General features: G+C 45.7%; 1 protein-coding gene across 2 annotated transcripts in view; it reads right to left on the bottom strand.

The window, feature by feature from the left end:
* ZDHHC18 (zinc finger DHHC-type palmitoyltransferase 18) overlaps positions 1-23,207 on the bottom strand; it is a 474,560-nt gene that overhangs the window by 3,489 nt on the left and 447,864 nt on the right. The window contains exon 10 of one of the 2 annotated variants that reach the window (XM_069622871.1): positions 7,584-9,079. The exons of the other annotated variant lie outside the window; for it this stretch is intronic. The gene's annotated coding sequence lies outside the window, so the exon portion shown is untranslated. The remainder of the gene's footprint in view (positions 1-7,583; positions 9,080-23,207) is intronic. 2 annotated transcript variants of the gene reach the window in all.

Below are 23,207 nucleotides of genomic sequence, written 5' to 3'. Positions count from 1 at the left end.
AGCTTCTCGATGGCGTTAACGAGGATTTCTCGAAGTTTACCGCAAACCCCAGCCGTTGAAAGAGGTGCATGGTGGCCTGCAAACTTGCGTGAGTCGACATAGGGGAGGACCCCCTCACCAACCAGTCGTCGAGATACGGTTATACATGATGGCATTGCCTTTTCAGCCAGGCTGCCACCGGGGCCAAACATTTCGTGAATGTTCTGGGAGAGGATTTCAGCCCAAAAGGAAGTACTGTGAACTGGTAGTGAGTCCGCCCTACCACAAACCTTAGGAACTTTTTGTGTCGCCGACACATCGGTATGTGGAAGTACGTGTCCTGTAGGTCCAGAGACGCCAGAAAGTCCCCTTCTTGAACTGACCAGATCACTTCCTGGAACGTGAGCATCTTGAATTTTAGGCTTTTCAACATTTTGCTTAGATCGCGCAGGCCTAGAATGGGAAGCCACTTTCCGTTCGTTTTTTTCACCACAAAGTATCGGGAATAAACCCCTTGACCCTTCTGTGATGACGGAACCAATTCTATAGCACCTTTTTGTAGCACAAGTGCTACTTCCTGCTGCAACACGCTCAGATGGGGTTGAGTTACAAACGCTGGTGGTATGTGCAGAGGGTTGCTTTTGAATTGCAGGGAATGTCCGTATCTTACAGTGTCCAACACCCATTGATCCGTTATTTGCTCCCATTCGTTGATGTAGCACGATACCCTGCCTCCCAGAACGTTCCAATGCCCTGCTTCGCTGGTCCTTGGTCTGTTTATCCCTCGTCGACGAGTAACCTGTTCTCTTGTTGGGGGCTTGGTAGTCCCGGCGTTGTTATGCCGCTTGAGAAACCCATCTGTATCCCTGGGAGGGGTATGCTGGCCTACTGAAGGATCTGTCTCTCGATGCTGAGAATCTGGAATTTCCCGATGCTCCCCTAAAGGGACGAAAAGACCGGAAACCTCGACCACTTTGGAGGGCCCCCAAGGAACGCGCCGTGTCCGAGTCCTCTTTCATGCCCTTCAGGGCCTTGTCCACCTTCTCGCCGAACAGAAGGTCTCCCTCAAAAGGCATATCTAGCACCTTGTATTGCACCTCCGGTCGAAAGTTGGTGCATTTCAGCCATGCTTGCCTTGGGAGAACCACACCGTTATTCACCTGTTTAAACCCAGATTCCGCGAGGTCCACCGCAATGTTTATGGCATGATTGGAGGCCTCTTCACCTTCCCTGACCAGTAACATCGCCACCTTACGATGTTCTTCCCGAAGATGCTCCAGCAAAGGAGCCAGTCGATGCCACATCTCCCTGTCATATCTGGCTACTATGGCCAGAGAATTGGCTGCTTTCACTGTGGTAGCACCTACTGACAGCACTTTTTTGCCGAAAGCATCCTGTCTTCTGGCATCACTTTCCGAGGGGGGTTGTGCACTTGTGCTTGGTCCTTGCCTTTCTCGCCGCTGCTGCCGACACCTCTGAGTCAGGAGTTGGTTGGGAGGAGACATACTTGGGGGTAGCCTCTGGGGCCTTGAATTTTTTCTCCAGATGACATTTTATCGCCGGTTCCGAGAAAGGGTGGCGCATGGTCTGTAACCCCTCCTGCCACACATGATCCAGGATGGGTACTGAAACACAGACCTTCTCTTTCCCATTTGGTCAAAAAGAAAACGGTCCTTTTTCTCCTCTTCCTGGGCCAGCCCGAATTCTGTACAAGCCTTGGCCATCATGGTGTGAAATGACCCAATGCCGTCCGGGGGAGACGGCCGAGCCGAGCTTTTCAGGGTTTCTAATTCCGCTTCAGATTCCCAGGTTGGATCCCTAGAGGGGGAAAGCGAGACATCCGATAAGGCTCTACTGTCCGAGTCCGAATCTATCATCTCTCCTTCCTCGTGGCGTGGAGCCGAGAGGTCTCCATCCGCAGGCACTGCCGTGGGGGTTGACGGAGGTGGCCGACGAGACGGGCCCGGATCGTCGATGGCTGACCTAGCTGGACGGGTTTGAGGTAGTCTCTCGTCCAGTGTCTTCAGCAACGTTTGCAACGTGGATAAGACCTCCAGCGACAAGTGTGACTGCGGATTGAAAAGAGGGGTAGACCCCCGGAATGCTCCCGTAGAGAGGCCTGGTAATCCCTCGTAACCAGAGAGGTCTGCAGGGCCAGCTACTCTCACATCCTCATCTCCCGAGGCCACAGACAAGGCCTCTTGCTGCAGTAGTGTCTCCGGCAAAACTGGGTCGTATACCTCAGGTCGCCAGGCCTCTTGCGGGATCTCCGTTGACGAAGCTAAAGCTGGCCCCGTCGTTGACGTCGTTGTTACCGTCTGCGGTCCAAGAACGGTTGAGACCACTTGTGTCAGTGGCAGAGAAGTGGTCGATGACTGCCCTGCCGTCGACGACGCTGGTGGTCGTGCAGGTCCTTGAGGCGTTCCCGCCTTTTCCGAACTCGACCTACGCTTCTCTGCATCTCGACTCGAGGTCGATCTATGATGATTGCCCGAGGAGGATTTTGATTTTTCTTTTCTGTCTGTCTTCATCGAAGAGGGGGATGACGAGGCTTTCTTCGACGAAGACTCCTTAGAATGGCTTCTCGCTGATTCCTTCTCCGCCGGTCGTAATTTGTTCACCGGGGGTTCAGACGATGTCGAGCGGCGCAGGGCCCCTGAAGATTTTGATACTGAGGCCATGCTGCGCATGGAGCCCACCTCCGAAGGCGGGTATGCCCCCGCTCCATCGTTTAACCATGCCACAAGTTTTCGACTTCGATCTTTAAGAGTCTTCAGGGAGAAGCCCTTACATATGTCGCACTTGTCTGCCGAATGATGAGGGTGTAGACAATATATGCAACCCATATGCCTGTCCCCCTCGTACACCTTCAACCCGCACGTAGCGCACGGGCGGAACAGTGCTTTCCCTGACATCGGGAGAAAACTCCAAAAGCACAACCTAGACAAAATAGTAGACTACATGAGGTGCTCCCACTACTTTGAAGACGGTTGAAATCTGAAGGGAGCCGCGGGGCGGGGCATTTATACCGCTGCGTCCTAGTGGGGCATGCGTGCGCAGCCCCAAAACAACGTAGATAGGACACAAAAGTATCTAAAGCTTTCCTATGGGAAACAGCTTTATAAGCGTACCGAGGGTTCCAGTCAGTCGACGGGGAATATTCTAAGCATGTGAATCCATGAAAGATCCAATGCTAGAGAAATCATTTTCAAGAGGCATTGATGTAGCCAAAGTTTCTGCTTTTCATTTAGTAGCCAATGATGTTCGTCTTTGAAGAGCCACCAAACAGCCTTCGCTCAGCCCATGTGCACATACATTTCCTGCAAAGGATGTAAACCTTTAAGCATACGTTTATACAGTAAGCCACCCGTAGCCTCAGTAGCTAGAATCCCAGGACGTATACCAACCACCACTTTAATCAGTCCAGATAGAACATTAAAAGGTCTTTAGGCATCTATGTGGACCAATCCTCTCAGAATCAGTAGTGACCAGATATATGTTGGGAAGGCACATACTCTGATGTGCATGAAAGGTTGATTACACTTTTGATAAAAACGCCCATCTATGGGAACCAATATTTCTTTGTGAAAAATGCTGTAAGGTTCAACTACTGGCAGTAGCTGTAATACTTTGACCATCCTATCGGGTGTCAAAGGCAGTCTGCCACGCACCCAAGTCAATATCTACAGTAGCCATTGGTTCAAAGGATTTGTAAGGAATGACATGTATGTTGCATTGGCACACAATGTGTGAACAACATTTGCTGTTAATAGCAGACTGGCATGCTGAGTTATGCTAACAATCAAGGTGAATTTGAAGACTGTCATTGTTTTTATGGCCCTTGCCAAGCTCAAAAATCAGTACAGGTGAAAAGTTGTGAATTATCTGGACTTTGTATATCCTGTGTAAATTGACATTTAATTACATACATTCCAAAGCAAGGTCATTGATTTCAGGCAGTGTTCCAAGGCAGCAGTTTGCAACCTTTGACTCTCCAAATGTTTCAGACTACAACTCCAATCAGCCCTACCCAGAAAAGCCATTATGAGGTACCATGGGAATTGTGTAAAAGATCTGGAGAGCCGCAGATTGTTGACCCCTGGTCGAAGGTATTGTTTGTTCCTCTATTTAATCCACTTCCTGTGGGTTGTCATTGGACGGTGCACAACAAGGAGTGCATTACATAGGCTTTAGCTACTGTGCAAAGCCCGCATTTCATGTTATGTGGAAAATAGCAGCAGAGAACTGACCTCAACCCCATAGCTATGTCAAAGCACACCTCGAAGTCCCAGCTACTAGCAGCCAGTCAAATCCCCCAAACACTTACCTTGTACTAGACTGAAGTCAAGGTCTGCGTCAGCAATCCTGTAAACAGAAGTGTGCATTTCCACTTCTTTTTTTAATGTTTATTAATAAGGAAATTAGTCAAAGGTTCTAACACTACAACAGGTATACAAAACCGGCATCACAAAGGCAATAGATGAGACATACTATCAAAACAGAACTATTTAAAATAAAACCTTTTTTTAGCTTCTCGGTTTTCCCTGGTGGCCATCTACGGGGTGTCTTCCTTCATAAACGAAGACTTACAGGTGTTTTTTCTTAAATTAAAAACCTTTCCAATAGCTATGTTTTTAGTGGCAGGCCTACCAGGACACTATGCTTGGGCCTACTAATGCAGGCAGTTATCCTCCACTGGAGGCATTATTTCATAAATAGTGTTTCATGTATTAGCAAGTAGAGTCCACCCTGCTGTAACAGCATACAAAAAAACATTGACAAACACATTGAAGCTCCAACTTAAGATGGGCCTTTTGACTGGTGGGCAAAGGCTTACTAATCCAGACAAATGCCTCTTCACTGTACGAGTCAACAATGAAAGTCTGGTCCTGAGAATTTAGATATGCACCAGTCTCCGATTAGTAAGCTCTGCAGGCATCCATCTGAAGCAAGATGTAATATTAATGCAATGTCATGCTCAAAGTAATTCGCAAGATGGTTCGTGTTCTCTTCTCAAGAGGTCTGCCTGGTTTTGAACACCTGGAAGACGTCACATCCAGAGAAACTTGAGCAATTACTTCTACCAACTCTGAAAGAACCCCTTTGTTATTCTAGAACATCGTTGTGGTTTTGTCTGTAAGGATCAGAAGCCTCTTGGTCTTGCATTTCGGATAAAAAGGCCTTCATGCCTACGAATATGGCCTTCGGTGCATTGATGTTAATCACCATCCCAGGAAGACCACAACTTTCCCCTCTCTCAAACTACGAAAAGTACTGTTGTAAAGTTCACTCGATAGGGATTTAATCAGACAGACCTCTACAAGAATATTAAATGTGTGGGATCTCCACATAAGATCTTTCAGTTTGAAATACATGCAAATCGCACACATTTCACGAACCAGCTCACAAGACCAATTCTTTGTTAAACGCAACCGTGTTTCTATTCATCAGGCTGGCAAAAGAAAAAAAACTTGTGCACATGAAGCCATGAGGCACAGTCACTTTTGTAAATGTCATGCAGGCGCTTGCCAAGAAGATACTCCATAACTCTGGCACTCTGATCTGCAGGAAAACACTTTCCTTTGAATGCTACTTAAGCACAGATGTAGTGGCGTTGATGGGGGATGTTAGCTGAAATGGCAAGTGTAACGTTTGTTGAAATGAACCGGATACCACTGAAAATGATTGTGCTCTAATGACACCGTCCTTGCACTTTGAAAGCCAGTTATATCTGCAAATGAATCCATAAAATCAAATCGAAGGTTAATGACCTTACTGTGTGCAGTGTCTTGTAATTTTGAAAGCATCTGTGATGCAGGTCTTCTGGAAGCTTCCACTATGCATATAGCACGTGCAGCTGGTTCTACGTGGTTTGCAGATTAACAAGGAAACTTGCATTTCCAACACCAAAAGGAAAAAGGCATGTTTTGGTCTAACAGCATTTGACGAATGATGCGGGTTTCTATTTTATAAAATAGCAAAACAATTAGACTTTCCCAAATGAAGGGGGGTAATTGGAATAAACATGTACCAATGCAATTACGGCATCTCATTTTTCAAATTAGAGAGTCTGAAAAGCTGGCCATTTTGTTCTCAGAGCACCTTCTAAAGCAGTATCAGGACGGTGAGTGGATATTTCGGACATTTAAGAATCTGTACTCCATTCCATTAAGTAGGTAAGAGGGTTTTTGGCCAGATTTGTTAGGGCACCTTTACCAATTAAACATGAAGTATAACTGCCACCCTTTTTCGACCTTTGTCCAGCACAGCTGGTACAAAGATAACTTCACATCTGTAGTGACCAAAGGCGGTGTTACGATTCACCCAATCTACATCCTCTGAAAGAAACTCTTGATGTTCCATTATAGAGGAAGGCAGTTTGGTCTTTGTCCAGACATTGGCCTCGGGATGAAGACTGATCTGGATTATACAGCCAAATCAGCAATAGATCCTGTTTAGAGTTGGGAAGGAAGGCTTGGATCTAAGTAAGGACTAATATGATGGATCCCACAAGACACCAAGGATCTTACAGATCCAACTATCATGTGTTAAGGAGTGAGTTGCTGAATTGTCATTTGCATAGATGGAGTGGCGCCTTTCTATAATCAATCCGTCAGGCACCCAGACGTACAGTCAAGAGTCACATCTCTGAAGTACCTCCAGTCAACGAGCATCCAGGAAAATGTGTACAGAGTTGGTCTCAGAAGTAAAGATACATACAACAGGTCCCAAAAAATCAGGCGCAGGTTTATAATCATTTTGACGACAAATGTTAGATTCTAGAAGTGGAGTACAAGCACAATATCTGCCTATCCAGTATGGTAAAACCTGTACAGAGGGAGGCAAGGCCAGAATTTACACAAGTACAGATGTAGAAATATTTTTTGAAACTCTCCATGATAACTTAGTTATCAACAATGTGTGATCTGGCCAGGCGGGACCAACCTGTACACAAAATTATTGAAGAGTGAGCTTTTGACAATGGCAGAGATGTGGCAAGTCCACCATTAAGATCTTCAGCAGTCTTCATGAGGGGTTTGGTATCCTTAATAAAGAGATGTGTAGAAGCACCCACTGATGACCAACACACAGACTAGTTCACTCTCTTACTTTGCTGTAATCTCCACACTGTTTTAGGCTCCGTACCAGAACTTGAGCGATTATTTCTCCTCACAAAAGGCTTTTTAAGCAATACATACTGTGGGTGACGTGTCTTAGCTTTGCACAATGCCTTTCCATCATGAGCCTTTGCCACAATGCAAGATGCGCTGGTAGCTTTCAGCACTGCGGTTCGATAAGAGGGCAGGGAGTGGGCAAGTTGGTGGTGTGGGAGGCACACTGAGGAGTAAACGAGAGGAGAGGCGGTGGGACCCAGAGATTGTTGCAGATTATTTCAAGTGGGGGGGTAGAGCTGGGGGGCCGATGGGAGGGAGAAAAATCCCACCCCCCACTTTCAAAGAGAACAAGACCAGGGCAGGAGTGAAAGAGGAAATCTCCCCCTTCCAATAAGCAGGTCAGGGTAGTGCAGGCAGAGAGCAGTATACGCCTGCAGCAAATGCCATGCGATAAAGATCTGCATAGTAAAAGAAAGTGAACCTACCAACCTCCAATATGGTATGTTGCGATGGGTCAGCATCAAGTGTGAGATCCGAGTGATGCGTTGCGGCAAGCCTCGGTAAGAATTCCTTTAAGAAAATTGGTACCAGATTCAGTGTTAAACATATTGCTAGTTGTTACCAGCAGTGTTGATTGAGATATATATCTCTCTCTCACACACACTCTGCCAAATTCAGAGCTACAACTGTGAAACTAATCCACCTCCCCACAAAAGCATCAATTACTGTATGCAGTAATTACCACATGCTGCAATATGCAATGCAGATGGAGACCCGTGGGACTTGAAAATGGGGAGTAACTGCAAAAACCACATGACTACATCCTGTGGACCCTTAAAGGAACAGATTATGTATTAGTAATTTCGTTTGGTGGCATTACTGGAGAAAATTTCACCAAACTTGTAAACCATGTGCTGGACCTAGAAAAAGAAAAATAACAGGAAATGCACATCATGAACTATGCATTAAAGAAGAGTACAAAGCGGTACTGGAGCACCATAGCCGGCTCTAACTTTCCAACCGCAGCTGGCAACGGAATTCCTGAGACCCTAGTGGCCCTCACCCGCTCATTGGCAGTAATCGCCCCTGAACACCAGAATCCTGGGGGCAACCGGAAATGGGACAGTGGTGGTGCAATAGGTTAGATAATTGATGCCATGCTATGTAAGGGACAGATTGTCTCATGTGCTTAATTGTCTATATATGCTGTTTCAGAAATAAATAAAGTTGTTAAGAAGGAAAAAAAGGAGAACAAAGCAAACTGCAGTACATAAAGACAACCCAGAAGAGAGAATCTCCATGGTACCCAGTCCTGATGATCAGAAAAGGATTGGGTAAGGTGAACCAAATGTCACAGGTGAGATGGCAGGGAAGGAGTAAAAGGGAGTTTAGGTCAGAATGTTTGAGGCATGCACACTGGCTTCCCTTTGCAATTTTGCTATGCTTGGCTAAAGTGGCTCAATGATCCCACCACCCAGGATGTTGACATCCCAAGAATATGGGTAAATAAAATGGACACTGGTGGGAAATAACGTGCATCCTTGGAAACGCCAGCTCTAGACAACCAACTTGTTTTTTTGAACATAATGAAGGACTTGCCGAAAACACTCAGTCATTTACCATACTGTCAATTACCATAATATAAAAATATCTGAAACCCCCAAGAGCTCATGGCTGCCCGAGTAAGTGTTCTGGATCAAGGCTGGGCCCCTTGTGTGCAACCCCAATCTGTCCCACCCAGAGAAGTCTCCAATATGATGTTGGCAGCTTCATTACCCCACAGAGGTCATATGGCTTTTCAATAGCAGCTTAATTCGTGGAGGACAGTGGGAGGATCTACAGTTCAGGAGGATAAGAAAGGCTTTCCTTGGCTATGGCAGATTCCCACTTCTTACAGGTGGGGTTGATACAGCAGCGGAAGTAATCCAGATTTTCGAGGCACAAGTGATGACTGCATTTCCAAGCCTCTGTCCAGGGCCGCCAGCCTAAAAGACAAATCAGGTCAATGTCTGGAACAACAATCTGAAATCCCAGGAAAATAATTGTAATAAACCAATGAGCGTAAAGGAGAAAATAACTTGAAACTAAGACAATTGGGAATCATTTATCGAGTTGAAATTCAAACCATCAAAACACTACCTCCTTCTCAAAGCCCTCCACAGTCCAGAAACAGCATTCAGCTGTCCTCCATTGGGCGCCATTACTCTGATCACGAGTTTCCCAGAGGGCAAGTGAAGGAAAACAGAGAGGGTTAACATGAGATTGCATGACTTACTGCAGGTGAGGACTGTCTAGCCATGCATCATGGTTTTATATGGACAGCAGATTCCTCACCTAGAGGAGAGCAGACAGCAGGCACTCCAGGGCCACAGTGCTGGAGCCCTAGCCCTGCAATAGCTAGCAGAAGCTTGATGCAATGATAGACCCTACGGGCATCTTTGCTCGTTACACCTTCACTTTAGAGAGTCAAGTGGATACATTATAGTCTAAGCAGATTGCAGCCATGTCTAAGGTGATCTGGGGGGGATGTTTTGACTTGTGGTCTGATCAGCTAAAGAGAAGATCAACAGATTTCACGGGGAAAGCACACATTTACGCAGGGTGCAGCCTAATATAGTGAAGAGCACACACTAGATGTACTCACTATGGATGGAAGGATCTCAGTTTTACAAAACTATGTCTAAGGGAGTTGGGGGGATAAACCATGCAAACTCTGCTGGGATCAATTCTAAGAACAGGTCTAATTTCAAGGTACCTTATGCCACTGCTGGGCTCTTCAGGCTCAGTAAAGTCTAATAGTGAAGAGTAAATTATATAACCCCCGTGCTGCTCTCACAATCACCTGCGAGAGCAGAGGATGCCATGCAGAATATGAAAAGACGGACTGCAAGGCACTCAGAGGACAAGCTACCACTTCACTAGCTTCTGTGTATTTCTATGGATAGAACTAAGGTAGTTCAGGGATATACTAGGCAGCCTCTGCAGATAACAGTGCCAGCAGACAGGTCTGATTTCAGGAGTCATGATGCTTCACCAGGGCGACTGAAAGCTCCAGATTCAGGATACTTCTACATTCTCTGATCTTTATGCTGCTCTAGTGCCCACTGCAGTCTGAACTAGTAGTGCTAGGGACCCAACGGAGCGTTAACCAGCAAAGATTCTACGTGGTTATCCGGCAGCATGCATATCCATGGCATGCTGGGCCAGACACAAAGAACTGGCCCTTTGGAATCTTCTAGCCACTTGTTTGTGTGGAATTACTTTTAAAGACAATCTTTGCAGAGGAGGATGTGAATGTGTAACTGAGACCAACTTTCTCGATTGCCAAACCCAGCTGCATGCACACTTCTTAAGGAAGCACCAGTTGTTTGGTCTCAAAGATTTGCATCTTTGCGCTGGAAGTGCAACTGAATTCTGTGACCATCTGCAGGCACTGCTAACAAAAAAAACAAGTCACAAGGGGGATCTACATCCCAGGAACAGGACTGATTAGTGTAAACACAGGGAAAAGAGAATGACTTACCCGAAACTAGGACAGAGAAACATACAGTGGCCTTCCCCAAGACACCCCATTGCACCCATGACCGTGATGAGATTAAAATGCATTTACTGAGAAAATTACTTACTATTCCCTTCCCAGTCAGGCTAGAAAGCCTCTACAATTCATTACAATATTAGTGTTTAACAGACCATAAACCCAAGGGCCCACTCCTAGAGGCCCTTTACAGATTCGTATAGCCAAAATGTAGCATATCATTCTACACTTCAAGCTGCAATTAGAAGTTTGGGTAACCTGTTCATTTATTTAAAAAATGTTTTTTTAAAGTATCAGTCCCAGAAAACTAGTCGTCCATATAATGTACTTTCCAGCATTTGTCGCTTCTTAGATGCACATGCTCATCAATCAGGTGTAGTGTTTTCAGTGTTCGCTCAATTTTACACAAATTGAGAGCATAAGCAATCAGTTTTCCATTTGTAATGCAAACAATATTGGTTATCCTTGAATGGGATTCCTATGCTGTCAGTCAGGACTTGCAGGCCAATGTCTAATGCAGACTGGTAGCATGCAAAGCAAGAGAACACCCCACTTAACATTCTTTAAATTGCCGTTGAGACGTGTCTCAGCAACAGTCACTGGAGTAGTGATTTCTTTTAAACGTAAAAACAAAGCTGAATTAGATGTGCAAGAACTCGTTGGTCTGAATCTTTCTCACTCCTGTGTTCTTCTGACTACGATTTTCTATGTTTCTTACTGTTTTATGGAGTCTGGCAAACTCCATAGGAATCTACTTTTGCATTGCGCCACCTAGCACCTTTTGGGCAGTGCCACTGAGAAGTCCCTTGGACTTCTCTTAATGTTTAACTACATTTTCCTGGGTAAACTACTGTTCCAAGAATAGTAAGCTGACCCCCGACTTACCTTTACTGAAGGGGGTGCAACACACACCGCCCTATGTGGAGTGCTGGGGGGGTTACCTAGTAATTCCTTTAACCCAGTCCTTCATGTAACCTTTTGTTACACTAACGCACTGGAATGGCTGGTGGCAGTGGTTTCTTTTCTTACTACCAAGTGACCTGTATCTGCAGGCTGATACCTCAGCTGCAGTGCTGCACACAAGGGTGACCATTTTCCCAAAATGGCCCGTCTTCTTTTTCACCATTTCTTGTTAGTTTTTTTCCAGGCTTTTACTCTGTTTGAATCAGGTTTGAGTCCTTTGTGTAGTTTGCCTTACATGATGGTCCTGTGCTCTTCATCCCTTTTCCAAATAAGGAAGATAGGATTAATTACTTACCTGAAAGTGTAGATCCCAAGTACAGTTGGGTTTTATAAATTCAAATACCCAGCCTGCTTGTGGGAATACTCCAAGGTATATAAATCTTTAAAAGACCCAATACTGGGAATCTGAGTGCACTGCTTGTCCCCTCTGCTCTCTAGGAACCAACTTGATTACACCCTTTAACATCTGCCCCAACTCTACCAACTGAGGCCTGTGACATGCGCAATGGCTTGTTCTTTAACTCCCACTTGTCGAATGTTAAACTGCCAAACTGGTGAATGCCGAGAAATTGATCCTTCAACCAAGGTACTGGGGTTAGGGACATTGTCAGGTCAGGTTTGCTTTACAGCTGTAGCAGAGTCCTCTACCCTGGTCACATCCTCTATACGAACAAAAAGGAGATCTGCCCACTATGACTGGCATTGCTCAAACTAGGAACCCAACCCATGGAATACATTTGGTGCCTCTGGAAAGATGTGGCCAATGAACACCAGCCCCTCTTACAGTCAGTCATTGTCTTGTTAAACCAAGAGAAAGTCATCCAAGCTACCGCCCCCACCAGCTGCATGCCACTGAAAGGAAAATAGCAAATCGCCCTAGTTACTGTAGTTACTGACCTAAAGACTGCAGGCTTCAGCTAAGACAGGCACCTTAGATTACACCGCTATTCGTACCCCGAAAACATGCACCCACAGAGGGCAATTTTGACACCATCATGTTAAATGCCAAGAAACCTTCCTGAAACCAATGCTCTGCTCAAGTATGCAGAAAATGCCCCAAGCAGGGCATCAGGCAATGCTCAAACCTAAAGCTGGCAAGTACCAAATAAAATAAAACACATTTTTATTTTATTTGATATAGTTGAAAAAGAATCAACTTTTCAATAAAAACGTATTACAGTTACAACATAATATACAGAAATTTACAAAGCAATACAAAAATAACAATTTAAAACACCAGAGTTTGCAGAGCAGATAGCACATTCATGCATAATTTTAATGCTTGTATGACAGTGAACCTTGTCAGGCTAAATTGGTCACTCCAGCTGCAACGACTCGAGATATTTCATAGTTGCAAGGGTGATGCGCGTCTGGGATTGAGCCCTTGAAACAGCTCGCCGCCATTGGGTTAGGACTAAATGAATATACGTTCCCTTGCTTGGATTTAACCAAGGAGACTAGATTACAGGAATCCATGTTTACACATCAGCAAGGGGCTCCTATTTCAGAGGACGGATCTCTAAGAACTGGATAAACAAATGTGATATTGTGGTGATCAATTGACTAGGAAGCATCCATGTGCGAATGCATTAGTTGATCGTTATTTAATACATACATTCGGATGACTGCCTTGTAAACAACTCCGGTCGAAACACGTGTCGGCTGACATCCTCCTCTTTTGAGAACATTAAATGAATTACAACATATGATTGCATGTTACATTTTATGCATTTATGATTTACTAACAATTTGGAATCACCAACATTTTCAGGCAGAGCGTGTCACACCAATCATCTATTCTTCTAACTGTATAACTTTTAGATGCTTATGGGTTCACTTCTTGATTGTGGCGACGCAGCCGGCAACAATTTAAAGGATTAGTGATCATAGCACACTCTTTAGGGATCTATACCCATACTTTCAAACTTACTATCTAGTTTCCACATGTACATTGCATTTAATGAAAGCAAGCCTAATTTGTATCGTATGCTAGCTATTGGGTCGCTTGCTGGAAGAGAGAACACTTTTCTAGAACAGGCCTTCAAGTCTGTCCCAGAATAGCACAGATTTGTGATCCTTGGTCTCTGCTCCGTATGTTACGGTGGAAACAACTTTGTTAATAAAAATATTAGTAATGGTTCCCACATTTTCTATGTATCATACGGGCTTGGCACACTGCTGTAAGAATTTCTTTCCAGAGCTCTAACAGGAAGGGTAAATCACAAAGACTATTGTTTGTGTTGAGTCTGAGATAGCGATATTCGGTGATTACAGACAGTGGAGTACCATTTAAAAGCCACTTAGAGCATTTGTGCAAGGATGGTTTAGGATAAAAAAAAATGAGTACATTAGACATCTTTAAATTTATTGTAAGCTGATTTTGGGCTGTGTAAGTTCCAAGGGCATATAATAAGTGTTGTAATCCTTTAGGCGTTTGACATAAGCACTCAGAGCCAAGGGACAACACAGATGCCTGGCTCAGGAGAATCAGACGTTACTTTTCTTAATTTCTTTGCTACATCAGCTATGAAGAAGTTACATAAGGCAGAAGCCAAAATGCATCCTTGTTTCAGTCCTCTGGATGTGGGGATGGACTGGGATAACATTCCTTTTTGTGTGAGCCGAATTTGAATTGGGGTGCTAGAACAGAGACCAAGGCAATAATGTGCGCTGGACATGCTGCCTCTTCCAATTTTGCAAACAATAGTTCATGTGGTACAGAATCAAAAGCAGTTTTGAAGTCGATGAAAGCTAAGTGTGTTGCTCGGCCCGTTTGTTTGGTGTGCCGTTTAATAAAAAAGCGCTAGTAGATTAATGACAGCCCAAACCAGGTACAAAACCTGTTTGGAATCAGTCAGATAACGCATATGATTTTATCCAACAATTGAAATCTCTTAGCACAAGCCGTGCAGATATCTTGCCTGGGACATCTAGCCCTTTTTATATATGGGATTAGCACAGATTTTTTCCAAGATGGAGGAATTTGCCTGGATTGTAGAACTTGCGTACATATTGCTGTTAACACAGCGGGCCACGACTCAGGATGCTCTTTTAGCATGCAGTTGGCGAGACAATCAGGACCTGGTGCTCTCGACTTGCTGAACCATTTGATCTGGATCAAGATATCTAGTTTGCCGAAGGAAATAGTGTCTGAGGTGTCACATATGTAGTCAGTGTCGACTTTAGGTGTAGCTCAGGTTGCGAACAATTTCTTATAGTAGGTATGCAAGTGATTTTCAGATACTGCATTTATTTGAAAAGGCTGCTGAGATAGCTGATAAGTCGAATTCAGAATGCTCCATATTTGAGTGCTGTTTTTGGTCAAGAGAGATGCTAGCATCAACTCTTCATTTTGCTGAATTATGTGAGCTCGATGAGTCTTCAGCCAATTTCTGAATCACATTTTAAGTTTGGAGACTCAATGAGCTTATTGGATCGATTTGTGCTAGCCCTGAGCGATATCCTGAGCGCTCTTCGTAGTTCAGATTTCTTTTGTTTTACTATTGGGTTAACTACATGCTAGTCACTGTAATACGGTTTCTGGCCACTGGGTATGTACTGTTTGAACACATTCATCGAGCTTCTCGTGAAGCAGAGTTCAATTGGGGATAAGTGGATGGTTTACCTAAAGATATGGCTAAATTAAATAGCATTCTCTGACCATCTAAAACGATTCCTTTCTCCGTTAAAGTTAGTTTGCCCAGGTAGAAGAACAAGTTACTTCTTACCTGGTAACGTTCTTTCGACGGGATGTTCCTCCGACGTATTCCTTATCTTGATAGATTACTTCCAGCTTGCTGGCCTCGGAAAAATGTTTGAGTAGAGGGCGCTGCGCGTCGACGTCCCTCGAGTCGGTGTCCCTCGACAGCCTCCGTATCGGCGCCGACGTCATCCTGCGTATAAATAGACTTGCGCAGCGTCCGTTGCTCAGTTCCATTTTGTAGCTTGGAATTATCTGTTCATGAATTGGTTATTGACCTTGAAGGAGCGTAAGCTGCAACCACAAGGGAAGTTTTACTGAGGGGGTGGATGGGAGGGGCGGTAAGGAATACGTCAGTGGAACATCCCATCAAAAGAACCTTATCAGGTAAGAAGTAACTTGTTCTCCGAAGGGATTGTGTCCTCCGACGTATTCCTTATCTTGATAGACTCCCATAGCAGTGGTGTGTAAACGGAGGTGGGAGTAAAATTGTCATATTCCCTTTTAAGAGTGAACAGAGTGTAACACGGCTTTGCCAAATCTAGTCTCTTGACTAGAGGAGGAGGAATCCAGATTATAGAATTTTGTAAAGGTATGTGCGGACAACCATGTGGCAGCCGCACAGATTTCTCGAATCGGTACCCCTCTCTGGAGGGCCGAAGAGGCTGCAAAACCCCTGGTTGAATGAGCCCTAAGATTTTGAGGGGGCTCTTTCCCTGCCAATTTGTAACATTCTAGAATGGCTAAAATAATCCATCTGGAGATGGTCTGTTTTGTAATTGGCAATCCTAATTTGTGCCCTGTGTAACCTATGAACAGTTGGTCTGCTTGCCTGATCCTAGCCAGTCTGCTGATATAAAAACTCAAGGCTCGCCTTGGATCCAACCTATGTAGCCTCTCTTCCTCTTTCCCTGGATGCGGAGGAGGATAGAATGAGGGTAAGGTTATTTTCTGAGTGATGTGGAATTCAGAGACAACCTTTGGGAGGAAATTAGGCTTCGCTTGCAGGACAACTTTGTCCTTGTGAAAGATTGTATGAGGGGGTTTGCAAGATAGGGCTTGTAATTCGCTCACCCTCCTGGCAGATGTCAAAGCCACTAATAAGACAGTTTTAAGGGTGAGAAATCTTAACAAACAAGAGTGGAGTGGTTCGAAAGGAGTACCCATTAAGAAATTCAAGACTAAATTTAAGTCCCATAAGGGAACTTGGAACGGTCTTGGGGGATAGACATTAGTTAATCCCTTCAGAAATTGTATTACTAATGGTCATTTGAAATATGATGGCTCCTCTGCAGTGCGCTTGAAGATCGATAGCGCTGCAAGGTAGCCCTTGATTGTACCAACTTGGAGACCCGAGTTCGCCAAATAGAGTAGAAAGTATAGCACCGTTGGTGTACCACATGAAAAGGGGTCAATATTCTTTTCTCTACACCAGCTGCAGAATTTGTTCCAACGGCAGGGGTATAAAATCTTTGTTGCTGGCCTTCTGGCTGAAAGCAACACCTCCATGATGTCATCTGGGAGGTCCCAATCCTTGTATCTCAGCCTTTCAGAAACCAAGCGTGAAGGTTGAGGGTTCTGATGGCTGGATGGAGAACCGGACCTCCCTTCTGTGAGAGAAGATCCTCCCTGTGTGGAAGACTAATTGGAGGGCAGATGGGCATGTCCAGAAGGTCTGGGTACCACCTTCTCCTGGCCCAGTCTAGGGCAATTAGGATCATAGTCTTCCGGAATCTTCTCAACCTCCTGATCATCTGAGGAATGACAGGGACTGGAGGAAAAGCGTGCAGAAGTGGAAACTCCCAGTCCACTACGAACGCGTCGTAGTGCATGGCCACTGTGTTGTCCGTCATTATCAGGACATTTTTCCCTTGTAGAGATGGCAGAAAAGCCTTCAGCGCTAGTCTGATTGCTCTCAGCTCTAACAGGTTGATATGTAGTCTGGACTCCGATGGAGACCAACGACTGCTGATGGTCAAGTCGTTGTCATGGGCTCCCCACCCGCGTGAGAGGCATCCGTGGCTACTGTTATCTCCGGCCATGGTTGCCAAAACAGTTCTCCATTCAGAACGTTCTCCTGACAGGCCCACCACTGAAGGTCTCGAGCCACCTTGTCCGGAACCTGAAGGAGATCTGTCATTCTCCCTGAGAATTGCGACTACTGAGTTCTTAGTGCCCACTGGAGAGATCTCATTCTCAGGCGAGCCTCTGGCACAAGGAAAATGCAGGATGCCATGAGGCCTAGCAACCTCAAAAAGTCGAAGGCTGGGAGACATTGGGCATTTTGAAACTTGGTGACCATCTGCAGAATATCTTGAGCCCTCACCTCTGGTGGCGAGGATTTCCCCAGCGAAGTTTCCAGGACCGCTCCAATGAACTGGAGTCTCTGTGATGGTATCATCTGTGACTTCTTTAAATTGAGGGAGAAGCCCAGTTTGTGAAGGAAGTGGCAGACAATCTAGTTGGATCTGAGCTTGTTCCTAAGATACTGCTCTGATCAACCAATCGTCTAGGTAGGGGTAGACGTGGATCCCTTCCCTCCCTAGACTTGCAGCCACTACCGACATTAGCTTGGTGAAGACCCTCGGGGCGGAGGTCAGCCCAAATGGCAGTACTCGAAATTGATAATGAGTTACCAATTGCGAACCTCAGGTATTTCCTGTGTTTGAGCTGGATTGGCACATGGAAATAAGCATCCTGAAGGTCTAGAGATACCAGCCAGTCCTGAAGCTGGAGGGCCTGAAGGATCTGAGAGAGTTACCATCTTGAACTTGTCCTTCCTGAGGAATTTGTTCAATTCTCCTCAGTCCTCTGTCCTTCTTCGGTATCAAGAAGTAGGGGGAATACCAACCCTTGTTCCTCTCCGCTACAAGTAACGGTTTTATGGCACCTTTCTCCAGCATGTCTAGCATCTCCTGCAAAAGGAGCGGGTCTGGAAACTTCCAAGAGTTGTTCCCCGGTGGATGACTCCGAGGGGTGCGTAGAAAAGGCAGGCAGTAACCTTGGGCCACTGTCTCCAATGCCCAAGCATCTGACGTAATAGCCTGCCATTCCGTCTTGATGTTGAGTTAACCTGCCCCCTACTGGTGTTTTGTGAGGAGAGTCCTCAGAGCGGTTTAGAAGCTGCTGATGCAGATACCGAGGGTAAAGAGGCACCTGCTGCTGCGGCTTTTGTACTTTTAACCTGCCCACCTCGGGTACATTTCTTTTGGCCTCTTTGAGCCAGCTGTCCCCTGCCTCTTCCGAATGCGGAATAGAAACGAAAGGACCTACCTCCCCAAGAGGTTCCTGAGGGGCGATAGGGAGTTTGATGGATTGCAGCTCCAAGGGATTTTGCTGCTGCCTTAGATGTTTGTAACTTCTCTAGACTGTCACCAGCCTTTTTACCAAATAAAGAAGAGCCGCCAAAGGGCCTATTCAAAAGCCTGGCCTGTACATCTGGAGCAAAACCAGACTTTTGCAACCATGCAAATCTGCAAATTGTAGTACTTGCCGCCATGGCCCTGCTGATAGTGTCAGCAGAATCAATGCCAGTTTGAAGGGATTCGCGCATTGCGTCTTTACGATCTTTAATGATGTTCAGAAAAGCTTCCCTTTCTTCTCCTTCCGGGAGGCAGTCAGCCGCTGATGAAGCACACTCCCAAAGTGTATGGCTGAATCTTGCAAGCGTACAAGTAGCATTAATGGATTTAAGTGCCATGCTACACGCAGACAAGACCTTTTTTGACATAGCGTCACATCTCTTATCATCCCGGTCTTGTGGAACAGTAGGGTATGCAGATCTACTGTTTGATGAAGTTGCTGCTTGAACAACCTGACTCTCTGGAGGTGGATGTTTTGACAAAAATTCAGGGTCAGAAGCAGATACCCTATATTTGGCAGATAGTTTCTTGTTAACTGCCAGGATAACCTCAGGAGTTTCCCAGTTGGTCGATATTTTCCTCTGCAATGCAGCATGGAATGGAACCACAGGATCTTCCTGTGGGCCTTTAATCAAGATGTCTGTAAGATCATCTTGTTGAAAAGTAGGTAAAGGTGTAGACCAACCCATGAATTCTATTATTCTGGCCATTAAAGTTCTATAACGGGTCTCAGCATGTTCCCCTGGGTCTGGTTTGGCAAATTCTACTTCTGGGGAAGTATCCAACCCACTTGCATCATGCAAGGAATCTTGCAGGTCCTTCAACCTATTTTCTTCAGAGATAAATTCCTGTGGTACAGGTGTTGTAGTTCTCTGCAACCCAAAAGGTCTTTCCTGATCAGAATCCTCACCTTCTTCATAAATGGAGGGCAAGGCATTGAAATAATCTGACCTTGAAAAAGGCTTAAAACCCATTTCTAAAGCAGAAGGGGCTAACCTTGTGGTAACCGGTTGATAAAACGTCGACGTCATCGACGCGGAAGTCAAAGGCTTCGAAGAAACCGTAAAGGGCGTCGAAAAGTTATGAAGCGACCTCGAAGAACTCGAGAGGATCAGAATCCTACTCAGAGTCGTCGAGGTTATCGATGACTCTCGAGGTCATGATAGGATCCCTCGGTATGACTATTGACTGCGAGGTAGTGACAGTCATAGGTTTCTCCTTTATCGGCGTCGATTCGACCGATCTATGCGTCGATGGGCCCTTCGATAATGGCATTGATGACGCAGATTTATGAGTCGAAGGGGCCTTCAACGAAGACGTCGATGACAGTCTTACTGCCTTTTCTCAAGGGTTCGGGACGCTCTAGTAGTTTCTTGCGCCGGGTGCAACGACTCGCAGCGTTTCGACTTTTGGGGTCTTTCACCCAGTGTTATCACCTTTAGCCGTCTCCGAGAGGGTCGAGGCCGCTTTCTCGAAGACGCCAAGCATCGTTTTACGGAATTCCTCCGACTTGGCTGGAGAGCTATGTTTTGTGGGGCAGGTGACCCTGTCAGGGTCAACAGAAGACGAATAAGAGGGAGATCGTCGACGCCTCTTTTTCGAACGCTTGGATCTCTAAGAGTGATGGGAACTGCTTCGAGACCTCGAACGAAAATGTTTACCGTGACGGCGAGGAGACGAATGTCTTGACTCTGCCGGGGAAACTTTCGAAGGAGTAGGCGTTTTAAGAGTCTTGCCTCTTTCGAGCTTCCCCTTACGCTCCTTCATGGCTTTCGCTGTCATGGACATGCAGTCCTCGCATTCTGAACAATGGTGCTTCGATCCCAGGCACCACAAACAGATCCTGTGAGGATCCGTAAACGACATTTTCTTTCCACAATCTCAACACTTTTTGAAGCCGGACCGTGGTGTCAATGGTTCAGATGAGGAAGCTATCGAAACGAGTAAGATATACTCGAGGAATAAGTAATATACTTTGACTAACAAACTGAGCAACACGATTCCGAGGCCCACGAAGCGCGGAAAAACGGAACTGAGCAACGGACGCTGCGCGACTCAAATTTATACGCAGGATGACGTCGGCGCCGATACGGAGGCTGTCGAGGGACACTGACTCGAGGGACGTCGACGCGCAGCACCCTCTACTGAAATTTGTTTCCGAGGCCAGCAAGCTGGAAGTGATCTATCAAGATAAGGAATATGTCGGAGGACACAATCCCTTCGAAGGAGGGTTTAGATTTGACATCCTGCCAAAGCCAAGTGAAATGTAATAGGCTATGATCACTATGCACCTGAGATATTACAGAGAAGCTTTGTATAATCATAAAGGTGTTTTGGTGAATATGATGGCATGATTGGTTATTTATAACGTGCTTAATACCCAGATGTTTCTAAGCACGGACCCAGGGATCGAACCTGTGTTGCTCCTTGTCTTACTTCCAAGGCGAGCAAGTTCCCCAGAGCTATCCTCTCGAGACAGTCTATAATTGATGACAGGTTTTCTCTATGCCACGTTGATTTCACTGGGATGTAACCCTTTATAGCGCCATTTAACATGTGGAACTGACTCTCAGGTCATAAGAGCAAGCCATTGCTTTTCGAGGTGTCGAAGGTTTCGTGAGAGTCGGGAGGCAGGAAATGTTCAAGTCCCCAACTATGATGGTTGAGATAACAGTGCTATCATCTAGTATTAAATCGAGCACAAGTGTAACAGCCACCATTAAAAGACGTATCGGGAATTCCGGCATGATTCCAATATAGATTTAAAAGAGCAAGGTTCCCAGCTGGAGTGGTCAGCCCAACAAGCTGAACAAATCTATTCAGGGTGGCCCATGGTTCTACCTTGAACACAATATTTGTTTTTATGGCAACTAGAATACCCAACGAAGGGCAGCCATAGCAGGCTTTAGCTGCTGGGGACAAAATCAGATAATGGGTTGCCACATCTCTTTGAGAAACAATATCCATATGCATCAAAGGATTGTTTTCAAGAGATGTTTGTGGCCCCTTTTATTCCAAGAGGCCCAATTAAGGGTGACGGCCGAAGTGAAGATCGATTGCTAGTTACAATTTATATGTGCAGGCCCGCATGGAGCTCTGGACAGATATTCGTGGCCTAGGAATCTGTAATATATGATATGGCATTTATAACACGCCTATACACAAGTGTTTCAAGGCATGAGGAGGCAAGGAAGGGGGAACAGAGGGAAGACGGAGACAACGATCCTACTATGCCAGGTGGCATTGAGATCCCGCAAGTGCTGGGGGAGGGGGAGAGGGAAACGTGTGAGGGGGAAAGGGGAGGGGCAGTGCAGTACATAAGATAACAAAATAAATAAAAACCAAGGAATACAACTAAGAAGCGCAGCCAAGTGGTGGTAAGTGCAGACATCAGGTGTCAAGTATTGGTAGGGGGCTGTAGAGATACAGAAACAGCCCCCTAGTGCAGGGGGGGGGGGGAGTTGCAGGGGGCAGTGCATGTGTACAACTGGCGGGGAGGGGACATGGGCCCAATAACAGAGGGTAGCCAGGTGACCAGTGCAATTTCAGATTCAGCTAGGAGTTCAGCAGGGGAGAGGAGGAGAGAAAGCAGAAGTAAAGAGGAAGGTCTTGAGGTGCTTCCGGAACCGGAGATGGTTCTCAATTTTCAGAGAAGCAGGGAGGCTGTTCCAGAGGGAGCCCCCAGCAGAGGAAAGAGATCTGCCCCCAACTCGTTGCTTGGAGAAACGACTGACCCTGAACCTGTTCTGAAGATTGACCTGTCTGATTGAGCTATGGTCGCCTCTGCTACAGGTGATAGTTAAAGAGGAATTGTCCTTCTGCTCTGCAGTGTGTTGTTGGTTTAATACGGTTTCATTATTATTTTGTTTTGGAAGATATTTCCTTGTTGCATTAGAACAAAGCCCAAGGTGAATAAATCCGTTCTGGTCTTCCACAACGCATTTAGTACCAGCCCAGATTGTACCCAGATCCTGACCATACCCAGGTCATCAAGTTATTCTTCTAATGCAGGAATATCTCCCAAGAGATTGAGGACGCTGGTTCTGTTGAGTACATACAAATGATAGGGTTCACCTCTGAATTGCAACATTAAACGAAATTGGCTAGGTGGGGAATGGCTATGCTTGCCAGCTGGCTCTGCTAGACTAGTTGGCTTTGTCTTGGCCTTTGGGGTTTATCTCATAGAAACCCCTTGTTGCAGGTTAAAATTCTGCAGAGATGTACGCTGAGCTGGGTGTGTCGCATTTGTCGAGTCCCATGCCGGGGGTTTGTGGGCAAGATTTTCCTAGAACATTCGATAGTCTAAGGGTCTCTGTGATTTCATGCTGCTGTTTCTATAGAGTAAGGAAGTTGTTTTCCTGAGGCTGGACAATTGGGCAAGATACCTTGTTCATGTTGCAAGTCAAAAATGTCATTGTGAATAGTACCAACACATTTAGGCACAACATTGTGGGCCAAGGAAGTTATCGGATTGCCTTCCTGATCAACTGTGGTATTTAGATGATGTGCGGCTTGTATGAGGTCATCCAAGGGTTCTCAGTGTGGCGAGTCAG

Source organism: Ambystoma mexicanum, chromosome 11, assembly GCF_040938575.1.
Source record: "Ambystoma mexicanum isolate Mex_15411 chromosome 11, UKY_AmexF1_1, whole genome shotgun sequence".
NCBI lineage: Eukaryota > Metazoa > Chordata > Amphibia > Caudata > Ambystomatidae > Ambystoma > Ambystoma mexicanum.
This window is presented reverse-complemented; position numbering and strand designations above follow the sequence as displayed.